Raw genomic sequence first — 14198 nt, forward strand, 5'->3', positions numbered from 1 at the left:
GGGGAAACCTGCCCCCCCCCCCCCAACCAAAACCTTTAAAGTGTCTCTGTTGTGTCAAAGAAAACAATTGCTACTTTAACCCTTAATTACCAAATGCGGGCCCATGATGCAATTATACAGCTGCTTTATGATTACAAACATTTAAACTGTGGTCTGTTGGGACACATTTGATTTTCAGTAAGCTGTAAAGCTGCTAATCTCTGCGTTATTCCATGGAATTCAAATATTAAGGTTGATCCTGAAGGTTTTTGGCATTATACCAAAGTTTAAGTATGTCAGTATGACATGTTTTAAAAATGCTTTAACCTATTCTAAAATGGTCATCTAGAACACTTTGTTCTGAGTAATGTAATTTTTTTTTCTTTTGCCTTTTTTTTTTTTCTTGGCACTGATGCCTCACCCAGTCCAAAACTGAAGTAGGATTTACAAACTCTCTGACCCTGCAGTATCTCCATTAGGTTCTTCTCTGAAGTGCAATTGGTGATGTTTGGCCCAGGCAGGATTTAACCACAGCCCTCACCAACAATTCTGAATTATCTTGCTTTTGAAAAAGTGACTAAGGAATAGTAATTTACCTTTAGTGACATTATCACACGATGAATTTTTTTTAAAAGTGGTGATAGTTTGATCTGCTTCCCTCTGGAAAACACCAGCAGCTTTACTTTTTTTTTTTTTTGGTGGTGGTGGTTAAGGAATCTTCAGGAAATAAGTATACTGTATCAGTTCAGTCTCTTATGGCCATGTGGTTGGCTCCAAGAAATTCTAATCTGGAGTGTGGAGGTATGATTTATCTTCACAGAACAGGACATTTTTTTCCATATGCCATGAATTTTCCACTAATTATAGTCATAATCCAGCTGGATCACCAGAATGGCTTATAAATTTATCCACTGCACATTACATAAAGATTATAAATGACATTAAAACAAAACTATAGAATAAATGCCCTGTGAAATGCTTTGGAAAGTATTTGAGTTCTACAGCCATCATTAACTACACTGAAATTTGCCACGCACCACACATCACACTGAAGCAACCGCAGACGTTTCACAGATTAAATGCCTATATCGTGCCTGCGCGGGGCCAGGCTCATGGCTTGCCCAACAGCCTGCACCAGCGCTTTTCCAGCTTCTCCGAGCACATATATACCCTCACAGGGGAACTGTGATACAAAGTGGAAAAATACCTTCCACCTACTCAAACAGAACAAGTCCCAAACGACAGCATTCAGAACATATACATACAGCAATGGCACAGGATATAACCGTACATGTCAGCATTTTTTTTTTTTTAATGCCTGGAATGTAAGTTACATATTTCAATACGGAAAGCATTTAAAATCTATAGGAAAATTGGCACACTGCCTTTCTATAGTGCCCTTGGCTTGCTGAAGACCTGCACATAAGCTTTTCTCCTTTTCCTTTGAGGATGCACAGGAATTTGGTGGTTGTTCAAAACCCTCTCTTGATATTTAATAACTTATTTTTCTTTCATTTCTGTCTTATTTCCTGGGGAATCTTTCAACAGAATACATAGAATGTGCATTCTGCTGAGAAAGTGTCTGAGAAAATAAATCAGGCTTTGGCACGAAACAAAACTTGATTTCTCTTGGCTCTTCTGCTCACCAGAGGGTTTTTTCTCATGGAGCTTTTGTTTGAAGGGCAGCTCAGCAGCAGTGCTGTGTCACTGCCTGCTGGAGAGGAACTCTGCTGCTGGCCAGGAGCCCACAGAAAGCACAGACTGTTTCGTTATTTCACCACAGCACAAGCATCTGCATGCAGAGCCTTCTGTGCTTTCCGGACAGGAGGATTTCTTTCTGCCTTTGTCAGCCCCCGAGGTAAGGGAAGGCCGCTAACAGAAAGGAGGAGGTGGCTTTTGCACTGACAGGGTAGGAGGCTGTTGCCGTTCGGTATCTCTGCTGAGATGCATGAGTCCAGCACTCACTGCCAAGTTGAAAATGAATCCTTAAATCCCAACAGGCTTGGAAAGCCCTTGAGGTTCTTTGCTTTTTGGTTGTCAAGACTCTTTTAGAAGAAACTGGAAGCAGTGGGAGCAATCCTCCAGGAGACAGGCTGCTTTCCTAAGGGAGAGTTACAGAGTTGCCAAGTTCATTTTAAGATTTAAAAAAAAAAATAGTCATAAAAGAGAATAATCTTCCTTTTTGTACTCTCGCCCTTTCCCAAAAAGTTAGGAAGCCACAGATTCCCTCCTTTGTGAGGGGCTAGGGAAACTAGATACAAATACTTCACTGAAAAGTCTTGGCTGGAAGTCAGCCCTGCAGCAGCTCCTCAGCGTAAAAAGGGGGAAAGCGGGTAGCCCTCGCAGCCGATGCGATGCCGTCCTGGGCCACTCACAGCACCCCCCTCCCACCGCTTCTTAAACTCAGACATTTCTCCCTCACAGAACGCTGATGACAAGTCTACTGATTTGGTGAGCTTAGACATCAGAAAAATCAATGCCACAAAATGGTCTACGATATTGATACAGAACACGTTTATGACCTAACACTTGCATTTGCCAATTATTCTGCCATGTTTTGCTAGTATTTTAAATTCACTTCCCATAAGAGCTCCAGCATGTATAAGCAAATGTTTGAACTAATCACAGACAACTGAATAGAACAAGACAGGTTTCACAGCTTCTCTCCTCCCTCACAGTGTTGGACTGTAGGGAAGCACAAGCAAGCCTTGCACCTCACTGTGTGACAGACCACCTCTGCAAGTCAAAAACCATCCCAATGCCTCTGGTAAAAGCTTTTAACAGGCTTCTAGCTGAACACCGGTATATCACATACATCTCCCTCATACAACAATTCAGATATTACCTTTCACCTTTTGCACGGGCTTGTCCCAAGCCAGGAGTTGAAAACTCTCAGTTTTACTCCCAGCCGTAACTCATCCCCTCTACCACTTCTCTGCCTCAGGGTATGTCTGCTCTGCATTCACCCACATGTATTACAGGACTGCTGTAGTATTTACCTCCTATGTGCTGGTGGGACTGGGATGCTTTGAACTCTTGAGAAGAACAGTTTAATATTACAGCATCATTTGTCTAGCATTATTAAGAAGGCGCTACATCTTGCAGTCGATACAGAAGGGATTTTTATAGCATTGTAGCCACATCCCTTCTCTGCCCCAAGTTGGGCTCGCTGCCTCGAAGTCTTGCAGCAGGCTCAGAGGAACTCCTCACTAAGATGCACCGATGTGCTGACTTGGCAAAAGCGAAATGGACATAGAAACGGAGCAAAGCTGTGAACCCAGCGATCTGTGGGGACAGCACATGTAAGGCAGCAAGCCAGAAAATTAGGACAACGCATGCAGGGCTATCAGGCCTTTGAACATGGTAAGGAAATCAGATGATGTGCCTCTGCCAATGAATAGTAGCATCAGAATTGCTCTCCATAACGGCACTGCCAGCTCCTCCTCTTTGGCTTTCCCTTGTGTCACACAATCTCCTCTGCTTCCCTAATTTTTTTACACGCTTTTTGTTCTCCTGAGCCCAACGAGAACGGGATTTCCATTGCACTCTTTATGGAGCAGGCCACAGGTTACAAAATGCTTCCCTGTCCCAACCCCTCTCCTTCCACTTCCCCAAAACCACAAGCCCCCAGCCACTGCCACCCCAAGCTCTTGTTTCACACTCACTTTGCTTCTCCGCTCCCTCCCCGCCCCCGGCACTCACCGGCTCCCTTGCTGTGCCATGTACCCCTCCTGCTCAAGCCCAGGTAGCGTCTTACCTCTCTCCCTTCACCCCTGCCCTCCAGCTGATGCATATTTTTGGAGTTCTTTTTTTTGTCGTTGTCCCCCCCTCTTTTTTTTTTTTTTATATATATATATATTGTTTGGTTTTTGTTGTTAAAACCATGACATAGATACCTTTAGCCTGGCAGAGACCTGATATGCTCAAGTTGTTTTCCCATCGCACCTTAAAGTGGTCTTCCTAGCAAAAGCAGTTTGGGAAAGGAAACAAGAGGCAAAGTTACATTCACAGGTGCTGGCGCTGACTGCGCACAGCTTTCCCTTCTCTGAGGACCAAACAGGATGCTAGCAGACACTCAGCCACCATCCACCCTTAATGACCTGAAATCCTACTGTAAAAGCAACATTCATCCTTCACCTACCGTCACCCAGACTGTGCACCCGAGGGAGTTCCTAACGCTACTGTTTTCATACAGAAAACAAATGGGCATGAGGACACTGAATGGCAGAACAAAAACATAAACTAGAAGCAGACAGCAAAACACAGATGACAAAAAAAAACCAGTCAAACTGGGCAAATGGAAATAAATTTTCTCAAAGAAAACCCAAAAAGGTATCAAATAAAACTACAGAAGCATAGAGCTAGTAGAAGCAAGTATTGTATGTTACATACGGTACGATAAACCTCAGGAAGGTACTGCTGTGCAAGGTCAGGTGGAAAAGGATGGCTGCCATCCACCTGCACGCTTGCAACACTGAGCTAAGCGGAGTCCAGCTCTCCCGTGACTCTCAGCTTGCTGAATTGAATGCCCATAACTTACTACCTGCAGAGACTCCAAACAACTGAGAAAAATGCTAAATAAGCAGCAATATCAACTATAGTAACTGCATGAACCACAACGCTGGACACAAAGACAATACAAAGATATCATTCACTGTCTGGTGATTTGGTTTCCAGATCAGAGCCAGTTTTACTACAGGAATAACGTTCTCCTCGCATCGTCAGCAGAATAGCTGCAGAGAGATGAGAACTGCCTAACAGGACTAAAGAGCAACCAGCGCTTGCTAAGGGTGTGTGTGGGGGGGGATAGCAGGAGAAGCACGGGGGAAGGTGATGGCTTTTACCACTTCAAATGGCAAATTGTACTCCATAAACAAACCCCACATTCTGCAGCTCCAGGGAAACCAAAAGCATAAATGCCATGACAGCCTGGCAAAGGCTGCAGTCCATCCAACGACTGCTTCAAAAGCACTGCTAAAGACATTTTTAGCAAGGAAGCAGATTTGAGTATGATTTATTATTGCTAAAAAACACATGACTGTTAGCAGACAATTATAAACGTTACTCAAAGGTATTATTGGAATGAGAAACACCAAGTTCTCCCCACAGGAGGTCCTGTTAGGAAGGGACTGAAGGGAATACAGAAGCTTGTAAAAATGTTATTTCCAGCAGTGAAACATTCTCAGAGAAGAACTTCAGCATCCAAATATCCTTTCGTTCATAACATTATATATGAAGTGTGGTGGACGCAGAGCCCTGGCTTCACTTAAAGAAACAGATGGAAGATCTTCAAATCTTTAGGGCATCTTTCTTTGATTACATAGGTCCTATTTAAGCTTTGCAGAAGTGGGGTTGCAGGAAGTGAGCGTCAGTTTAAGCTGAAGTCAAAACAACAATATTATGAAAAAAGGGGCAGAGAATCCAAGTTCTGGATAAGCAGAAAAGTAGAAAAAATACTCTTGTGGTTATTTCTGATCACCTTTTACGATACCGATATGCAACAGCAGATAATATTTGGGAGACACCGGTTTAGGTCAGCCTCTACACTTTCATATCCTAATGTTTGTATTTGTCCAAGGGAGCTTAAGTAGAGATGCTGAAAGAAAAAGCATCAAGGGCCAAGCGGCACGCCGCTAGCAAACGCCACCCGTAAGACACACACCGACCGCCTGCTTTTAAAAAAAAACCCCGTGGCCGCGTCCGCCACCAGGTGTCAATGTGGTAGCGCTAGAATCAGGGCTGGCTGCTGCAGGGCTGACATCGCCACCCCCAGCCCCATCCACCCGCCTGAAGCCCCCCGGCAGGGGCTGCCCTCACTCTCCCTCTGGGGGCAGCACCCCGGGGGGGTGGGGGGGCAGCACCCCGGGGGGGGGGTGGGGGGGCAGCACCCGTGCGTTGGCCTCGCCAGGGCAGCCACGCCACGGAGGCTCCCGCAGGCTGGCAGAGGCGCATGTGCCCGCCGGGAAGGCTCCGCCACTTTCTAGTAGCTTCGACCGCGGAGCCGAGACACCCCAAAGCCGGGCAGCGGCACGGCCCCCTAACTCCAGCGTGTCCAATGTTCCAGCAGCTCTGCAGCGCCCGCCACAGCTTGGATGCTCCTAGGAGCCACGGCGCTGTGTCACACGGGGGAGCTGAGCCGAGCAGCAGGGCCGCTTAAACAACACGCTCCAGAAAGGGGAAATTTCACAAAATCCACCCTTTATTCCATCTTTTTATTCCCCCTTCACCTGCGGCTTGGGCCACGGCTGCCCTGGCGCCAGTGGCTCAGGATTTACCTTGGCCAGGACCCAGGCACCGCTGCCAGGCTTCCCTTTCAGGGCAGCAGCCCTGGGAAAGTCACTCGGGGTTAAGTTTAGAGTTCCAGGTTGGCACATTCTTAATGCAAGCCAAAAATAAGTGTGAATGGGGATCAATTTTATGAATTTGCTGAGCTGCCAATTATATTTTAAAGCTGAAACTTGAAACTAGGTTTGTCAATTGGGTAAGTATCACAGTCAACCCTTAGACAGAAATTAATTGGAAAAACACTTTCTCTTCGAGCCCAGAGAGCATTGTCTTACAAACGTTATCTCGAAAGTCTTTCCAGGTGTACTTTGAACATTACTGGTCAATCTGAGCACAGGGGATTTTAACTAATTAAGATTATTATCTTGTATATGTGTCAATCAAGGGTTAGAGAGATATACAACAAGTATTCCAGGCATCCAATTGTAAGGCAGCATTAAGTAGGAGGGGAGAATAAAAAATAAGCTTCTTCCAAAGTAATTCAAGATGCCAGGCTCCTATTGCATTCCTTTTACACCTTCTTTCGGTTCGTTTCTGGGGAGCAGGGCACCACCGCTGTACAGTTGCCCGAGGCCAGGTAGCTGGGCACCTCCATACCAAATTGCAGTTCTCCACCAGCCGGGTGGAGGCTGGATGTGCAACACAGCACATACAGGCTTGAGCTCCAGCTACTTGTAACCTGCTTGCAGCCTTGTTTCTAACCTCCTTGCCAGAGGCACAGGTAGCCCCCGCTTAGGTCCAGCTATCGCATCACTGGTGCGGCAGCAACCCTGGCTTGAAGGCAAGACTCTTTGAGCCTCCTGATGGAGCCTGGATTTGCCCATGGGCCAGCAGGTGATTCCCAGTGCTGTGCCATCAACCCTTCATTTATTCAGGCCTGCTTTAAAAACTGCATCTGTGGTGCTCAGTTCTTGGCTTTCAGGGCTCAAAATGTAGTCTTCTTTATATTTTGGAGAATGCAGTTCATCCCATTTCAAAGCAGAGTTGCATCATAGCAATTAGCAGTAATATTACAAAAGTTACATATGCTTTCTAGACTCTGCTGTTCAGAACAGGAATCTGTAAAAACAAGACACCCCCCTCCTTCTTGCACAACTTCCAAAGCAAATCTATGAGGTTAAGATGTATGTATGTTACATCACACTGATACAGAGCTGGGACTTGCAAGGACCCACAACGCAGGCTGCACACAGGGTTTTGCTGGAACATCCCCAGGAGTGCTGCTGTGGCCCTGCCTGGATATGCTGCTCTTCAGTACGTGGCATCCGAGGTGCAGGGTAGTTGGCACTGGAAGCTGTACACAGCTGAAAGCAAATGTTCCCCCAGGCTGGCCTTGACATGTTTCAGAACAAAGCAGGAAACATTGGCTCCTCTCCTGCCTGCTCAGGGTCCAGACAGCTCTATATGGGGTTAAGAGTACAGTAAAACATTGCCAGCTCAGGGCTGACTCAGCAGCTCCTGTGCAGTGCATCAAGCCCTGCACCATCAAACACACCAGCAGGACAGTCAAGAGAACGAGAAAAATACAGTTTGGGATCTACCCATACCATGGTATAACAACTCCTCACAACACTACAGCCTGCTCCAGCCTGGAAAGGGCTAAAAAGGCAGGGAAAGCAAATTCCATCAACCCAGATATCAGAGGCTGATGAAAAAACATCTGAAAAAGGTCAGTGAGTGCGCTGGCTTACGTTACTGCTTGAGGACACGCAGAGAGAACCAACCGTGCCTGTATCCTGACAGCTGGCAGGCACTCTCTCAACCCCCCCCAAGTAATACATCCAGAAGCAGCCACCAAACTGCAGGTACAGAGTGCTTTTGTAGCCAACTACAATACAGCAGGGTTTCAGGGTGGAGGACACCACGGAAAGCAAGCTCTTTCCAACGGGAGCAAGGGCTCTTGCTTTAAAGGATCACACAGGAGTTGCTAACAGATGATTAACAGCAGACAAAGCAAGCCTCTGAGCAATCCCGCTTTTGCCACCTACCTCAGAGGCCCTTATCCACAATTTCTTCACTGGTGTGTTTGACTCATTGGTCTATTTTAAGTTTGGAGTTAAATGCTTTTTTAAAAAAAAATGAAAAGACAGACAAATAGGTTATGGCAGCAACAGCATAATCCAGTTGTGCTGTGAAAATGAGCTGTGTCACCTGAGACCTGGCTAGAGTCATACAATTAGTATTCAGAAAAAAGTTAACCAATACTTGATTACACCTTCCTTTTGGCCTCAGGAGCAAAAGCCTTTCCACGCCTTTCAGAAAACAGCAGCTCTGACCAAAGGATGGGCAAACGCCCAGATTAGCCATTCCCTGTCACCCCTAGGGAGGGTGTGCTATTCCGATGCCACAACACAGGATTCATAGTTCATCAACAGCTCCACAGAGAATGGGAGCATCACCGAGTACCACCCTGTAAACTAGTAATGAAGACGCTTGCAGCTGGCGGGGTGATGCAATCCATGCTCCAAAGCATACTAATGCATTTTGTCTTGACGTCTCATGAGATGAATTTCACATACAAAATGAAAACCTTTAAGCGAGTTGAAATCACCACACGGCAGCCTACCACCTTCTGGGGCAGCACTAGAACTACTAAAAGTGCTTTAAAAACCAAGAGAAGGGCATGGTTGCCATGGGGTGACGTGCTGATGTTCAAGTGAGACCTAGATGCTGATTTCAGGTCTTGAACTAACCCACTGCATGCAATCAAAAATCAACAGGTTCAATCCTAGTATTAGGATGCAGGTACTGGTCCAGGAAAAGAACACAATGAAAAGACAGAAGATTATCATATAAGTGAAAGAAAATGAAAACCAACATGAAGTGTGAGATCAGGAGATGGATGATACAATTTTCAACAAAACTACGCAAAACATACTTTTGCATGTTACTTATCACCACTTCAAACATGGCTAGGCTCTCCAAGTGGGAAGGAGCTTCCCAAGCACAGCATCTCCTGGCACAGCTATGCCTAACAGTTGTTTTGGGTGCAACTGTAAATCACATGAATGGTAAAGTATTTCTCCCCATCACCCAACCGTACCGTTGCTTCAGGAAGCACTGAGAACTGGAACATAGCACGGCTGCCCTGAAAAATGGCGAAGTATTTTTTCAGAGCAAAACTACTGGTAAGTTTGGAAGGTGGAGCTTGGTGGCTAGGGTCTGGGGCTGGCAGAAAAGCACTGCTGAGATCCACTGGGGCAGCAGCAGGGCCCGTTACAAAAAGGAAAAGCTCCTTTTAGCCGGCTGTTCTGTTTCACATAGTCCAGAGTCCCAGGGCCCAAAGAGAAGCTCGCAGGGACAGAACCCTGGCCAGGCAGCGCAGTGCTTGGTTTCCTTAGGGGTTCAAAAAGCCTAAGCAATTTAAGTATCAAGCTCATCAGAAAAAAAACACGTTACTAATCATTACTCAAGAAGAAAAGCTTTTGTCATGTCCTTCAGCTCAAAAAACACTAACATGGTATTTTCTTTCTCATGTACAGGGTAGCTGTGCCAAGGACAAGGAAGAGTTCCTGAAGCCAAGTTACAGTGTCTTTTCAATTTAAGTACAGCAGCAGCTTAGTTGCACTGGCATAGTATGAACCTCTAGCACACAGCCCCACTTCCTGAAAACCTTAAACATTCAGGAGTGTGGACAGAAGGCACGAAAAGAGGTACGCACCTCCAAATGCTTTCGCAATGGCAGGGGAATTGCACAAGAAACACTGCAAAAATGAGAAAGGTCATACTGCTGCCATGGAACAGATAGAGAAGGACCTGAGCAACTTTCTCCAAACCACCAAGCAAGTCTGTAACACAGGGCCAAACTGCATTCTGACTTCAGGCTGGATGCCTGATGACAGCATCCAAATCTTCTGACGGTTTTCATCTGTAGACTTTGGCTACCAAAGTGATTCTTGCGGACAGAAAAGACACCTCGTTACTCTCTCTTCATAATTGCGTCAGGTATCTCTGTCAAAAGACAGTATTTTCTTTCCTTAGGTCACATTTAAATTTTATTTCTGGCCTTAAAACACAGAGGAAAGGAAAAAGCGCATGAAAAAATACAAGACACATCACAGTTTCAATCCAGATTTTCACAGTAGCTACCAGAGACTGCAACAAAACATCAGAAATTTGGCTTGAGTGATGGTTCAAATCTCTAATTATAGAGTTGAAAAAGGAAAGCTGAAAAGGCAGAGATCGAGACAGGGACAGAGATGAATGAAGGCACAGGGAATAGCAAAATCTTGGGTTCACATTCTCTACAACTGCTCAGAGCAGAGCTGCCATGTCACTAGAGCAGAGCATCTTTTAGAAAGCCAGCCAATGACACAGTGATATTGCAGAGATAACGATCACTGTGGTGGTACTGACACCTGTGGCATTTTTACCATTTTTATTTAGTACCTTCTGTGATCCTTTGACTATTTCCTGGCCCCATTCTGCCCCATTAGCAGCACAAAACACTATTGCAACATGAAGACTGGGAGAAAACATGTTACCTTTAGGATGTCTTCACAGGTCATACACGAGAGGAAGCACACAAACCCTAAGGTGGTGGTGTAAATCTTCCAGCAGAAAGAAGTGCTGGACCTGCTGCTCCTTCAATTGCTGCACAATTGTCCCCATTTGCCTTGCCTGTTCTCTCCAACAGGCCCCTTTAGACGAAGTTTGTTTTGGCCAGATGCCTTTTGAGTGGCATTTCACTTTTCCGCAACTGTCCACAGGCTCCCAGTCAACTCCAGCCCCAAAGTAACCAGATGAATTGTAAGTACAATGCATCCAAGTACCTTCCGAATCTTTCTTCTCAACAGCAGCTCCCAGACTGGGTGACAGTAAGCCTCCATCCCAATACTCTAAGACCCTAAGCAGGACATTATGGAAATCTGACTAACACAAAACGAAAAACCGAAAGCAAAACTAAAAAGGTTTTGCATGAAATAAATCCATCCATCCAATTATGTTCTCCCCAGGATACAACACATGAAATGCCAAAAATTAAAAATAATAAAAAAGGGCTGCCCAACTTACAACTAACTACAGAGTTGCTACCATAAGCAGGGTTTGTAAACGAGTAATTTTTTTTTTATATCAGCTGATGAGACATTCCATACATACAAACATTGCTTTGCTTATATTCTTACATCAACATAAAGCCACTATAAAGCTAATACTTCATTTGAAATTTTTTGGCTGGTAATTTTCATAATAAAGTTTTCACTCCATTCTTTTATTTGAAACACGTTTCCTGTCACATCAGAAGGGTATCAATATTCACTAACCTGTTTTGAATTCAATTCCAGACTTACTCCCTTAATTACAATACACCACTTTTAAGAGCTTATTATTGTAGTATGATGGCAAAAAGCTAATCCAGATTTCCTGATGCATTGGCCTTTTTTTCAGACTACAAAGCGTCTATTTTAAGGAACAAGTGTCCACCCTCCAAAACTGTAAAGGCAGAATAACCCATTTTACCTGCAGGCGCCTCTCCTCCGCCGTGGGTGAGCAGCTGTGTAGCAGCCAGACCAGGCACTCCGGGAGCTCGCTTCCCACTGTCCTTTTCTTAGGAGGACCTTATAAACCTTTCCTCGGCACGTAACCAAACGTGCCAAGCACGAGACCCTGGCATGCGATGGAGACATGGCTGTCACACGAGCAGATACACAGCGGTGACACCTGCACATCTGTCATGTCACAGGAAATGGGTGTTGTGATGAACTGTTTTTGCGTACCTCCTATACGGACTGCACCTTCCACTGCCCCTGAGGTGAGCCTGAGAAGTCAGCCATCCTTTCCTGTCAAAAGGCTTGTGAAGCGAATACTCCGATGCTGCTGTTCCTTAACCTTGCTGTTCTGCTGACCCTACTGAGCAGTGTATTGTGCAAGTCTGCAAAGAAATCACGGGATAGAAACATTTGGTCATCGTGCTCAGGAACATAACGCATCAACCAACTCCATCAACTGCCACAAAAACAAGCCTCATGACTAGCTGCGTGTGGTAAAACTCATTTACTTGTACCGACAGACTCCTGAGGTACCACAGACCAAGCACATGATGAGTCTTCCCGGCCAGGCATGCTACGGATGCTATGTCCCAGGCTCCTGACACTAACATTTACAGCCTCTTCTGCTTTGAGGCCTTATGCTTGCCACGTTTTAGTTTGCATGTTACAGTGGGGTGCAAGAACACCACCACCACTTGCTTCTGCATATGAAGAACAAAGGACACAGCATCCCTTAGTCCCCTTCTATGTCTCCATCAGTGTATCTTTTTTCAGCCCTGACCTAAATCACTCGCAATAGGAACTTGAATTTAGGCAAAGCTGATCAGTCACAGGCTGGATGTGGTCTGTTGATACCTACTAAGACAAAACCACGTTAAAAATGCTTAACACACATTTCTTCCACTCATTACCAAATCAACTACATCAAAATCGTACTGGCATCGTGCTCCTGTAAACTGTGTAGAATAACAGCATGTAGTCACAGAATTTAAAGGCATTAACACAATGCATGTGCATTAAAAATATGGAATTAGGTTTATATATAAAAATCCCTAACTGCTCATTTGAGTAGTACCCAAACCAATATGCCACTTTTCTCCTTCAAAATCCATGCTCATATGCAATATGTTAGTGTTTTATTATTTTAAATAAACTTACAAATAATAGGCAGTTTGAACCCACGTAGATAATTTTGGCTCAGTCCTCTGTAACTACACACAGATACCTGCAACAAATCAGTGAAGAGAACGGGACACTGAGAAAAATGCTTGCCTAGCTCATGCCTGCAGCATTGCACTGGCTGGAGACCATTGTGTGTTTGATGAATACATGATTATAACTACTTACACTACTGGGAATTAGTATGTCTAAAGCTTGACTGAAGCAAGCACTTGTGAGTTCTACTAGTGCTGCCTCTGAAGGTGACACTATTTGAGAAGCTCTACTGTAGAAGCAAGCATATCACTGACACCAAACTGCTCAAAGAAAGCCAAATAAAAATCATGGAGAATTGTATCAAAAAAGAAAAAAGTCAAAGTTTAGTGTGACTGCAGCATTCAATGCTCATCATCATTCCCAAGTGCTCCTACAGCACTTATGCTCTTCGTGAAGCCTAAAAGTCCCCAAACATTTCGTACTAACTTCCTGTTCTCTTGCTCTCCAGTAATTTAAGTAAAATATTCAAAGTGTGAGCCTCACCAGGCATTTTGGACTACACAAAAATCAAAGACTGTTCCTCAAAGTTAGCAACAAGAGAGCTATTCAACCAGTCCGGCTTGAAAAAGGAATGCATTGTAATCATTCTACTCTGTACCAACGAAAGGAATCAAGTTTAAAACTAATTTTTATTTCCTGTTCACATTAGGATTTTTTTAACAAATAAGACAAAGTCAAAGCATTTCCTTGCTATTTTAGAATGAAATATTCGTAAGAATTGCCATGGATTCACAAGCTACACTACAGATGCTGTTACTTGACTGTATTGAAAAGTTTCTGCCACTGTTTTATAGCAATGCTCGCATTTTAGAAAACCAAAGTAGTGGCACTGAAAAGGGTGAATATCAGGAAATTTCAATACTTGGCTTTTTTTTTCTTCTTGTTAAATGCTTGTTTAACATCTTTGATCAAGTTCTCCTTTAATTTATGTCCAGGCTTGAATGTACATTCAAGGCAGAGGAATCTGAAGAAATGCAGTACTAATAAGGATACTTTTCTTCCTGGGCATCTACAAAATACACTGAAGGTAAATACTTCAAGATCATAAAATTGACTAAGCTCACACAAATAAAACAGACAGGCACAAATACCAACCATGCAGTTTTAAAATCAATGTATCATTAGCTTGAGACTGAAGATATCAAATGTCACAATCTAAATTTCAGGGGTGACACACACAACCATACTCCTGGGTAACAGAATAGCTCTACTGACTGGAGACCACAGAAG

Source organism: Falco rusticolus, chromosome 6 (assembly GCF_015220075.1).
Source record: "Falco rusticolus isolate bFalRus1 chromosome 6, bFalRus1.pri, whole genome shotgun sequence".
In the NCBI taxonomy this organism is placed as follows: Eukaryota; Metazoa; Chordata; class Aves; order Falconiformes; family Falconidae; genus Falco; species Falco rusticolus.